Below are 13,260 nucleotides of genomic sequence, written 5' to 3'. Positions count from 1 at the left end.
CAAGTCATTTAACCATAACCGCTACAAAAAGAAACCAGAGAAAGTGATTTCTTTTACCCCAGAATGTCACAAAAAGTCAGCCCATGGGCAATAAGAAAGACAGCTGTCAGCAAAGCTAGAACCAATACAGAAAAAAAAAACAGCTTCTAGCACGACCAGACATAGGCCAGAGACAGGTGTAGGTGTCAAAGATGTGTGTCGATAGGCAACAAAAATAGAATAACCACTGAAGAAAGCCTTGAGGTGGTGGGAAACCCACAGAAGGGGCCCAAGAAACCAGTGGGTTCTACAATGACCAGTCTCAACATGGCAGCAAAGCAGCATTTATGTGGCAGCACTTGAACTACTACAACCCAAGGCCCCAAGGTCCCTAGTACTGTCTACTGAGCCACCATAAAAGGCCTTGCAGATCTAGCACTCTGAACCTCGAAGATCCAACAGAGCTGGACTTTGGAAGGCAGGTATCAGTGAAGGACCTAGATGAGCCAGGAACCCAGGTAACTTAGACAAAGCAGGGCTGAACAACTCATCTTAAAAAAAAAAAAAAAGGACTCAGGGGCAGCTAGGTGATGCAGTGGATAGAGCACCTGGCCTGGAGTCAGGAGGACCTGAGTTCAAATCTGTCCTCAGACCAGACATTTGACTCGTATAAACTGTGTGACCCTGGGCAAGTCACTTGACCCCTCACCAAAAAAAGACTCCAATTTTTATGGAGAATTATTGTAGATTCAGAGATGTGCACAACTCCAATGTAGCAGGAGAGGGTAATGCCCAGCTAGAAGGAGCTGCAAGCAAAAAATGGATTTTCCATAATTAGTAGATAAATAGCTAAAAGAAATAAAGCAAGCAAATGAAAGAAAAGCTCTGGAGAAAAGAATTTGAAGAAGAAATAGCTTAAAACACAAAGCAGTAAAACTTATCTAAGTAATGGACTCCTTTAAAACTGTTATTGAATTATTTCTGACCTTCTGTGACCCCATTTAGAGTTTTCTTGGCAAAGACACTAGAATGATTTGCCATTTTCTTCTTCAGCTCATTTTAAAGATGTAGAACTGAGGCAAGAAGGGTTAAGTGACTTGCCCAGGGTCACACAGCTAGTAAGTGTCTGAGGCTGGATTTGAACTCTGATTCTCTTCATTGCAGGACCAGCACTCCATCCACTGTGCCACCTAGCTGCCCATAAAAACTAGGATAGATCAAATGGAAAGACTCCATGAGATAGCAAGAAATATTAGAACAAAATAGTTCTATGTTGAAAAATAGGATGTTTGAAATGTTGAATGTTAAAAATAGAAGATCTGAATGTTGAACAAATAGAAAAGAATGTAAGATATTTGCTGTCAAAAAAAATAAATAAATAACTGACCTGGGAAATAGTTCAAAGAGAGAGAATTTAAGAACCATTAGATTCTCTGAAAACCATGAAAAAAAAATTCTGTATACAGTAGTTTAGAAAATTAAAAATGAAAACTTCCTAGAACTATTCAAAAAAAGAGGGGAAAGTGAAGATAGAGTCCACTGATCACCTCTTGAAAGAAATCTAAAAAGGAAAAGTTCCAGGAATATCATAACCAAAATCCAGAGATCTCATCTCAAAGAAAACATGCTGTAAGCATTCAGAAGGAATCAGTTCAAATAACAAGGAACCATAATCAGGATCACAGAAGACCTAAAAGCTGCTGTCATAAACAAGAGGAGATATTATAATGCAGTACTTCAAAAGGCAAAAGATCTATGTTTACAATCAAGAATCATTTATCCTGTAAAGCTGAGTGTAATCCTGTAGGTCACAAATATGGATTTTTAATGAAACACAGGATTTTCAAACATTTCTAATGAAAAGTACAGAACTAAGAAGGAACTTTGAAATGCAAATAAAAGCCAAGAGAAACCTGGAAAGTTAAAATAATTTGAGCAATTGGAAGAGTTTCATTGATGATGCAGTGCTAATATACTAATAAGGGGACAAGAAACAGGTGTTCCTTCAAAGCTTTTAATGTTTTCAAAGGGTATTGAAGGAGTTATATAAGAAAGAAAGAGGACCTGATAGATAGATTAGTTCTGTCTTGAGGATTTTAAGAAAGTAAAGAGAAGGGAAGGTAAAAGGAATACATGAGTGTAGAAAGAAGGGGGTAGAGGGGGCAGCTAGGTGGCGCAGTGAATAGAGCTTTGGCCTTGGAGTCAGGAAAACCTGAGTTCAAATTCAGCCTCAGACACTTAGTACACTTACTAGCTGTGTGTGACCTTGAGCAAGTCACTTAACTCCGATTGCCTCCCCCCACCCCAAAAAAAAGCAAAAAAAAAAAAGAAGAAGAAGAAGGGGGTGGAACTTAATATATCTTTTCATTTTTAAAATATTTTCTTAACTGGCATATATGAAAGAAAAAGTATGCAAATGTGGATGAAGAGGTTGGGGGAGCTGGCATCAGATCTACCCCTCTCTTCTCTGAACTAACAAAGGAAGGTTGAATACTGACATGTACACACAGAAACAGACAAGACACAAAAAGTTTGGTATAGAAACACAGCAAACCACAGGGAAATAAACGGAGTAGGGAGGGTAGAGTTAATAGGAGAGAGCTCATACCAGGGAGGAAATAGCCACAAAGCAAAACAAACTTCTTAATAAAAATGGGAATTAAAAGGGAGGGGGGAGTGGAAAGAACCAGAATCTAATGCCTATCAATTGGTGAATGGTTGAAAAAATGGTTGTAATTACATTACAAATATAATGAAACACTATTTTATAGGAAATTATGAAAGAAATGATTTGAGAGAGTCCTGAAGAATGAAGTGAACCAAACCAGGAGAAGAATTTATATACGAGGATAAGGATAATATAAAGAAAAAACAACTTTGAAAGACTTAAGAATTCTGATCAAAGTAATGACCAACTGTTTGTCCACAGGACATATGATGGACTCAAGGTGCAGGAAGAACAAATATATATACATATACACACACACACACACACACACACACACACACACACACACACACACATATATATATATATATATATATATATATATATATTTTTATATAGCCATCACATGGATTTGTTTTGCTTGACTAAGCACACTTTCTTTCTCTTTTTTATTCCCTCCCTCCCTTCCTTCCTTTTTTCCTTTCTTCCTTTCTTCCTCCCAATTTTTCATAGGAGTTTGGGAAAGTAGAGATTAGCAATAATGACACCAAAACAGAGGGCCATTGAAACGTTTTTAATGCAAAAAACTGAAGAAAGCACAGACAAATAGGATGGTTTTGAAATTAATGTGTGGAATTTATTATAGTTATTTAAAGCAAGTAATATGAAATATAGATACATGGTTTTGTGTACAAACCTCTTCTGGTGTTATGCTTCGCCTGTGGAAATTTTTTTTTTTAGTGTCTAAACTCAGAATTTTAAAAAAATGTAAACCTTAGCTAGAAATGTAATAAGGGCCAATTTTCAAAGGCTAATTTTCTCTCCCCTTTCCACCTAATTTGTCTAAGTCAGCAGGCATTGTATAAACATTCACTCTCTTCCCCAAACTGAAAACTAAAATGAATGTGATTTTCTTAGATGCATATAAAAGCAGATAAGCTAAGTAAGGCAGGGACTAATTTGAAGAATGAAAATGGAAGGCTCTGAACATAAAGGGCAGCTAAGTGGCACAGTAGATAGGGTGCTGAGCCTGAAGTCAGAAAGACTTGAGTTCAAGTCCAGCCTCAGACACTTACTAGCTGTGTAACCCTGGGCAAGTCACTTAACCTGTTTGCCTCAGTTCTTCACCTGTAAAATGAGCTAGAGAAGGAAATCTATTCCACTATCTTTCTTTGTCCAAGAAAACCCCAAATGGGATCATGAAGAGTTGGACACAACTGAAAATGACTGAACAAGAACATAATGGAGAATCTCTGACTAGTAACAGTCCTGATAGAGAAAGCTGTATAAATTTTAAGTCTTTTAAGTTACCATGAGATATTTCAGAGTTTTTTTCTTTCCATCTTAAAAAAAGGCATTACAAAATTAGAAAGAAATGTATTTGTTGGACCTGAAGTACCCTTCATGTAGTGTTATTCATCAATTTACTCAGTTTACCTTTTCTTAAAAATATCTAACATACGTGAATATAACGTCAATTTTCCTTAAGATACAGAGGAAGTTAATCACCCAAGGGGTTGGACACATGTGATGAATTCAGTTGGATGAAGCAGTTCTTGGGAGAAATCAATGTAACAGAATGGAAAGAGTTTTGGATCTGAGATCAGAAGTCTTGAATTTGAATTATGGCTTTGCTATTTACTACCTGTGAGACCTGGGGTAAGCGCTTCACCTATCTGGGCCTCAGTTTCAAGCTTAGACCAAATACAATTACATTAGTTTGCAGGCCTTTTGAAAAACAGGATGTATGCAGGATGTGGCCAAACTATCATGGGACTAAGTTTTGCTGACCCCTGGAATAGATGATCTCTAAGGTCCCTTCTAGCTAGAAATTCATGGTCCACTTTCTAGATCCTCATAGGTGGAAGAGTAACCACAAATGCAAAATGGATCTTCAAGAGCATTTAAGCAAGGAGGACAGTTTGCCAGAAAATCAAACCAGGAACAGATAGAGAAATCTTGGCCATATACAAGCTGTTTATGGTGGAGTGAGATGTATGAAAGGGCCCAAGGAAGAGTAGGGATCGTGATTCATGTCGACAGCAATAGCTGTCCTTTAAACCTGAAGTTTTCAGAATGCTGAAAATAAGCTAAGGAGCTTTAAAATTACATAAATCTTTCCAACGCCTCTTAAATTACCATCAGATATTTCAGAGTTGGTTTTTTTTTCTTTCCATCTTAAAAAAAGGGACTTCGTTACATTCTTCCAAATGACTCTTAACTTCTCGACTTAAGGTCAGCTGAAGGTATTTGGGGTCTTATTGAATGTGGGGGGAGGATCGAATAAAGGGAGGGAGAGGATTTTTCATTACATTTTTTCCCCCTCTTAAATCTATGAGTAGTTTCTACTGAGACACATGAGAACGAATGCTGGGGCCTGTCTGCTGACATGTTTGCCACAGCTGATCCATTAGAATCCTGCTTTCCTAGCCTTCTTGGCACCCCTTTGATCACTGAGGGCTTGTTTTTTTCTTTTTTTAAGGAAGTGGGGGAGGGGTCCTTCCCTCCCCTTCACTAAATCATCCCAGGTATTTTAAAGCTCCAGGAATCAGAATATGGGATCCCTGGCTTTAGGAGGCTTCCTGACAGCTTTATATTAAGGCATCTAAACAGCAGCACTCCTTTACCCCTGTTCTATTCCTTCACTCAAGGCTTTATTTTTAACCCCTTGGCAGCTTCTGTATTTCTCAGGATCCAGTCTATCTTTGAAGAATTATTCACAGCTACATTTATACAGCCCTTTAACATTTTCAAAATACTCCTACTAGAGCCAAACTACAACTTGGGGAGGAAGAGGCTGTCATCATCATCACCATTATCACCCATATCTTACAGATAAAGGAAAGCATAGCCTAGAAGGGTAATTTGATTTACCTAGAGTCACACTGTTAACATACTGAGAAGGAATGGTGAGATTTGAACCCAGGTCTTCCTGGCTCCAAGTCCAGTGCCCTGATTCGTCATACCTCACTGCCTCTCTAAAAGAGCAAGGGTGTATATTAACATCATAAAAGATAGTAAAGAACCTCATGAGAAAACATTTCCCAAAAATTGTTATTCCGTCATGTTTTAGTCTTGTCGAACTCTTCATGACCCCATTTAGGGTTTTCTTGGCAAAGATACCAGAGCGTTTGCTATTTCCTTCTCCAATTCGTTTTACAGATGAGGAAACTGAGCTAAGTGACTTACCCAGGGTCACACAGCTAGTGTCTGAGTAAGATGAGTCTTCTGACTCCAGGCCCAGCACTCTATCAGCTTCACTATCTAATTGCCCTTCCCAGCAATCAGAACTGTCTCAAAGTGGAATGGGGGGTAGGTAGGTAGAACAGCAGAAAGAGGGCAGGCTTGGAGTCAGGAAAACCTGAGTTCAAACGTGGCCTCAGACACTTACTGGTTGTATGACCCTGGGCAAATCACTTAACCTTTTTTGCCTCAGTTTCCTCATCTGTAAAATGAGCTGGAGAAGGAAATTTCAAAGGACTTTCTTTCTTTGCCCAAGAAAACCCCAAATGGGATCACGTAGAGTCGGACTAGACTAAAAATGACTAAACAGCAACAAAGTGTAACAAACTGTCTGGATGAGTGGTGAACTTCTGCTTATTTGAGAAGAATTTGTATAACTACTCTTAGGGGATGTTGTTGAAGATAATGATCAGTTGCACTACATGACCTCTGATGGATGTCAGTTCTGTGATCCTATGAATAGAAATTAAGTGTGAGGCAGCAATGTGATTGGTTTAAAAAAGAAAGTACAATATAGTTGGTTACAAAATATTCAGCACTGGTCAAGTTCAGACTTTAATTGAAGAAAAATGTCAGAAGGAAAATGGAAACTTTGAGGACAGCAATAAAAATAGTAAGATAAGCCTCCATGAAGAACAGTAAAAAGAATGGGTATGGTTTAGTCTAGGAAATGAAAGGCCACAGAGCAATGATGATCTTAAGAAGAGTTGTTAGAAAGGAAAGGAAGAGTGCTTTAAATGCAGTAAGAGGCTAGTCAGAGGACAGAGGGGGAAACAGGAAGTGATTGTTTTCCCTAAAAACTCTTACCCACACACCATATCCATCCATGATCTACTTTATTAGAAGGAAAAGCATTAGAAAGCAAAAATGAAGACAGACTGCTAGGAGGAGAGGAAGAAGAACTAAAAAGAGTGGGTGCATTGGGCAGTCTCAAGTTGTTTGCAACCATTTAGGTAAACGAGGAAGAAGAGCGAGGCATCCATTTTGAATGATTAAGAATCCATTGGTGACCACCTCCCCTGTGGTGTTGACTCCCTGCCAGGGTCTTTGGGTTGAAAGTCTTTCATGGAAGGATACATTCTTTCCCTTCCCCCTCAAGAAAAAATACATACCAGACAACATAAGCAATGAATATGTGCTGTCTGCCACAGACCTTGTCTTTGGAAATCCCCTGAACCACAGTATGAAAAATATTCCAACCCATAGCACCTGCAAACTTCTACTGACTCAATCATTTTTCTTAAAGTTATAGGCAGAAGGATGTCCATCCAGCCTTAAGTTTTTAGGTAAGATAGCAGTAGCACACACTCCATATTTATTCTAACTGGCTGACTTGTGCCATTTTAAGGATAACCATCCTCTGGCTAGAATTTCTCATCCAAGAATCTAAGGACTGGATTGGCTCTCTAAAATTTCTGTGGATTGAACCCCTACCTAGATTACAATTCCAAGCCCAACTGATTTTCTAATGAGAAAGTGTTATGCTCTCTCTTGATTAAAACAGGAAACCTGGCCTCCCTAAATGCAAAGTAAACAGTGGGGGCTGACCTTCTCCCTCAAGGATTATTCTACCCAGATGAAACAGGAGAATATGATTATCTTTTGCCTATATAGCTCTTATGAATTCCTAACCCCCACTTACATTTGTAAGTAGAGTCTCTAGAACTCCAGGTAGCTACTTGTCTCTCATTCAGTCTAGGAATCACCCTGATCATTTGGGAGATTGGCATTCTAATGCTAAATAGATCACAAGCTCCCATAACTGTGCTTCTCCCCATTATTATCAGTTGATACCAATTAATCAGTCAGACTTAATTAGCTTTTAAAAAGAGGTATTTACTAAGGTGGCAGAATTAATATAAAACATTTCCCCAAAAGTCCATGACTCACTCTCCTACCAATATATACAGATACCAGGGGAAAGTGGACTCAAGTTCACACCCAGAGCACATGTAGTAACTCATAACTCAACTTATGGTTGCTACAGTTGGGTGCCTACTATCTTTTATTTCCTAAAACTTACAAGTCGGCTGCACTTCCAGCCTCCTTACAGCACACCCTTTAGAAGTTAGCTCATTATAAGGGATCCTTTGTAACCTTCTAACTTTGCAGGGCTTTTTGAAGCAGAACTTTTTGAAAGATTTTAAATTGGAAGACGGCATGGTGTTATGGGTAATTGGGCTGGTATTTAAATCCCTCAATTCAAATCTCAGCTTCCAAACATTACTACCTATGGAGCCATGGGCAAGTCACTTTCCTTTCTGGGGCCCCATTTTTCCTGTTTATAAAATGAAGGTGTTGGATTAAGTAACCTGCCCAGTCCCTTTCACTTCTAAATCTGTGATACCGTGTTTCTAAGTCTTCTAGAGTTACATTAGGAAAGCAGCTTTTTGTGATTCTATGTAGTGACATTATTAGCCACCTATCTGTGATATGATGGAGAGAACAGCCAATTGAGAGTCAAAGGATGTGGGTTCAAATACTGATTCTGGTTCTACCTACATGACTGAGCAAATCACTTAACTTTTCTGAGCCTCATTTCCCTTACCTGTAAAACAGGAGGTTGTACCAGCTGGTCTTTAAGACTTTTCCTACTTCTACATCCTGAGAACAAATTCTAACCTGCACTCCTGGCAGCTGTTCACTGATTAGAAGTGGCTTCTCACATTATCAAAGGTCCACTCTTTCATCTGCCTTCAACATCCCTCAAGATGTTGCTACACAGGGACAAAGGGGTATCACTCTCAGGGGCACATAAGCTAATTCCATGCCTAGAAATTTCCCCTGCAAGGTAGGCTATCAGACTAGATTTTGCTAACATCCTTGGGTTGCATGCATTTTGGAAGTAATTCTTCTGTTCCTTTTTTGAAGGGTTATTCAGTAATAAAACTATTCTTATTAAAATAATATTTCTTATAAATTTTACAACAAAGCCATAATTAATGAATGGAATGCCTGGGGAAATGAATATCTTGAAATTCCTTCATGTTTCAATCGTTGTTGAAAATCTCTCTATGGCAGAACAATTCATTTTTTATGACTCTCAAAGTACAGTATATTGAACATGAATGAATTTTACTTTGATGATTTCAAATCTTGGAGTGCCTCCAGGTCATTCTTAATATAAATGAGGTTTATTTTGCACCTCTCTAATGCATTGCTGTGTAGAATCTTATCACCTTATCAGACTGTAAGCTCCATGAGAACAGAAATAATTTTTACTTATTTTTTGGATCTACACCCTGCCCAGAACAGTGCTTTGCACAAAGTAGACTCTAAATAAATGTTTCTTGAAGTAATAACCATTGTATAGGACTATAGATTTGATGGGCAGCTAGGTGGCACAGCAGATAGAGTGCTAGCCCTGGAGTCCAGAAGATCTGAGTTCAAATCTAGCTTTAGATACCAACTAGCTTCGTGACCTTGAGAAAGTCACTGAACTATGTTTGCTCCAGCTTTCTCATCTGTGTGTAAAATGATCCAGAGAAGGAAATGGCAAACTACTCTAGGATCTTTGCCAGGAAAATCCCAAATGGGATCATGAAGAGTCGGACGTGACTAAACAACAGATTTGCTAGAAGGTATAGAAGATTAGACTGAAAGTATTAAACTCAGGGGTGGGGAACCTGTGTCCTCAAGGCCACAGGTGGCCCTATAGGTCCTCAAGTGCTGCCCTTTGACTGAATCCAAACTTCACAGAACAAATTCCCTTAATAAAATGATTTATTCTATAAAACTTGGACTCAGTCAAAAGGTTGCACCCATGGACCTACGGGGCCATATGTGGCCTCAACTGCACAGGTTCCCCACCCCTGGTATAGACCCTGGAAGTTGGTATTCAGAATATATCCCTCACTGGAACCTGATCTCTTGCAGATTTTTTTTTCTTGTGAAACATAAAGGGAAAAATATAGTTAATAGAGTGTTTCAGAGGTGTGGTAGAAAAGGAAGAGTTTTGGACTTGGAGTCAGAACATCTGAGTTTAACTCCTAAATGGGACTGATAATACTTTCACAACCTACTTCATAGGATTGGGTTGTTATGAGACCAGCACTTTAGAAAACTTAAACTATGATAGAAAATGAGTTATTATAATTAAATTTCAGTTAATTGAGCTTTTATTACACTTTAAGGTTTTTTCCTAGTTTTTCTGCCTTCTGTTCTTAGCCATGTACTTTGCCTTTGTATTAAGTATGAGTACTTGGGTATTACATTTTCTCATGATTTAATTCCTCCCAACTCCTTCCTACCCTTTACCACCTAGTAACTCTTCCAAGTTTTCTTATGTTTCAAGTACTTGCTTTCCTAAATTGAAAACAGTACTCAAGGTGTGGTCACCACTCAAAAAGCAGGGACCATAACTTTTCTGCATATCTGATGCCCTAATTATTCAATAATTGTGCTCTTCTTATAGAATCTGCTGCCCATTTTCTCCCATAGGTTTTTTTTTTGGCATGGCTCCTTCCCAAAGAAGGACTGTGTTTCTGATTAGTTTTTCCCAGGACTCTTCCCTTGAATTTTTTCAAAGTTGAATCTTATTTTGTTTTTCATTTTCCCACCCTTTTCTAACATTTGCTGATCCCTGCTAAAAATGTCTCTACCTATACAGTAGAAAATTTGCTGGAAAACTCACATTTTCCATCTCAGGGTTCAAGACCTTCACCTGACACATTCATATTCAGATTTAAAAAGCAAGTGAAAATTCCCTCTTGCTTTCTGCTTCTTGATGATGTGGTGGGGATTGCTCAGATGAAACTTCCAAAGCCTGATCACTAAGAAATGGAGCCTTAGTGGAAGACATTTTATTAATTTATTTATTAAGATGCCATATTAATGATTACAGTAATTACTTCCCCCCATAGACACTATAATATAATGGACAGAGAATTGTGTAGAAAGAGCTTTGGACCAGGAGACAAAAGACCTGGGTTTGAATCCTTATTGCACCACTAAATGCCATTAGTTTAGAGATTAACTAAAGCAATCTGTATGACCTCAAGCAAGTCATTTAATCTCTTGGAGTCCCCAGTTTCACAATCTGTAAAATGGGGATAATAAACCCTCCCCAGCCAATTCAACAAGACCACTGTGAGGATCAATGAATGTGGAATCAATGGGTGTGGAAGCAATTTGTAAGCTGTAGTAAGCCCTATAAAAATATATGGCACTAATAACCTTCTCTGCTAAAGTCCCACTGATATCTGATCAGGGTGTGGAGATGACCCCAGGTTTTAAAAGGTTATGCTAGTACAGCATGAGCTGTTCAGATTCTACCATGCTGAAAAGGCTTCCAGTACAAGTCCAGCAACAAACAGTGTCTACCTGAGGACTGACATTGATAAGCATGCACCAGTTTATCCCCGTTAGGCTGGCCACTAGAAGATGAATCCATGGGCCATTGAAATCAACAGAAAAAGAAATATTTTTAAATGGTCTTCATTGCTATGCAAATATTTCTATGCAAATAATCTATGCAAATAGAAATATTCTATTTCTATTCTTTCTGTTAGTCCAGTAAAGGTGACTTTGTGGCAGATAATAGATCAGAGAGTGCTAAGATTCCCATAGTCTTCAGACCGTCTATAACTGCTGATGCCTTAAATATGAGATCCTTTTCTTACAACCAGTGAGTCAACAAATGACTGAGGGAATTGATCACAACAATGTTGACATTCTCAATAAAAACGAAACCAGAGGAACATGAGATCATAGGATCGTAGATCTTGAGGGACCACAAAGGTAATCTAGACAAATCTTCTCATTTTGCAAATGAGGAAAATAAGGCCCAGGGAGGTTAAGTGACTTGCCAAGGTCACAAGGATAGTACATATTAGAGGTGGAATTTGGATATAGGGTCTCTCATTGGAGAGATTTAAAGAAGTGGCAGCTAAGTGGAAACATGACTCAAAGGTTCTGCTTTGTCAGACAATCGAAGGAATCAGTGGAATTGGTTCTGTCATGTGTCCAAAGGCTTTTGTCATGTTTCTGCTATCAGGCTTGGAGATGTGCTATGTATCCAATGGTGAAGCATTATTTTGTGGGATATTTGGCCATCTCAAGGTACAGTATTCATGTTGAGCATAAACAAAGAGACTGCCATGAAGAGAATAGTGGTTTATATTCCAAAATCTCTTGCAGGGAGTTGGAGCATCAAAAAGTTCTGCAAAGAACTTGGCAAGACCCTCCAAATTGTGATGTCATTGGTCCTCTTGGAAAACAAAGGACAACGCAACAACAACAACCAAACTCAAAAAGAAACATCCCTGTGGGTCTGCATATTGGCTTAGAAAATCACAAGTCAGAGGGCAGCTAGGTGGCACAGTGGATAGTGTACCGGCCCTGGATTCAGGAAGACCTGAGTTCAAATCTGGTCTCAGACCAGATGCTTGATACTTACTATCTGTGTGACCCTGGGCAAGTCACTTAACCCCCAATTGCCTCGCCAAAAAAAAAAATCACAAGTCAATATTATTTACATCACTTTGTATTTTTGTTTATTTTGTGAAACATGTCCCAATTACATTTTATTCCGGTACACTGGGGAGTTTTGCCTGGCTGCATCAATCCCACAGTGGAGGAGTCTGACACCTCTGCTCTGCAACATCTGTCATAGAAATCTCCTTCTCTGAACAGAGCCACCCCTGAAATTCAGGTCCTCATCAGTGCCTTTTTTTTTGGGAGGCAATTGGGGTTAAGTGACTTGCCCAGGGTCATACAAATAGTAAGTATCTGAGGGCAGATTTGCACTCAGATCTTCCTGACTCCAGGGCCAGTGCTCTCTCCACTGTATAACCTATACTTTTCTAAAAAGTTCAATTAGTGTCTTTTATTTTTAATACCACTTTCATTTCTTGATATATTCTACCCTATGCCACCCATGAGCTCTCCTTTATAATAATAACAAAAAGTTAAATAAGACTGACAATAGGACCATTGGGTACATTATATTACATGCAATATTCCACATTTCACATCCACTACAATACTAAGAAGAATAAAGTCTATTTCATCATCTGTTGCCCAGAACCAAGATTGCTGATTGCAATGAATCTGAATTTGGCTGCCTTCTAGTATTCTTTTCATTTACATTACTGTAGATATTTTCAGAGCCATAATAAGGGATTTTAGAGCCTGGAGAGCCCTGGGGCAAGTAGCTCAAAGGAGACCCTAAGTTGAGGTTGTTGTGCTGTGTTTGTCCTTCTTTCTCTAAGAGGACACTGGGGAGATGATGACATGACTTGCAAATTGACTTTGACTTGAGTGAGGGAGGGCCTCACTTTCTCCCCCAAAGCCATCTGGGTCCAGTGGCCAGATATCGATCAGGACAACTGGAGATGGCCCAGGATAAAGTGAGAGATCTTGGCCCTTTT

This window comes from Phascolarctos cinereus, unplaced genomic scaffold (genome assembly GCF_003287225.1).
Source record: "Phascolarctos cinereus isolate Bilbo 61053 unplaced genomic scaffold, phaCin_HiC Scaffold_4;HRSCAF=312, whole genome shotgun sequence".
NCBI classification, from domain to species: domain Eukaryota; kingdom Metazoa; phylum Chordata; class Mammalia; order Diprotodontia; family Phascolarctidae; genus Phascolarctos; species Phascolarctos cinereus.
Note: the sequence above shows the minus strand (reverse complement) of the source record.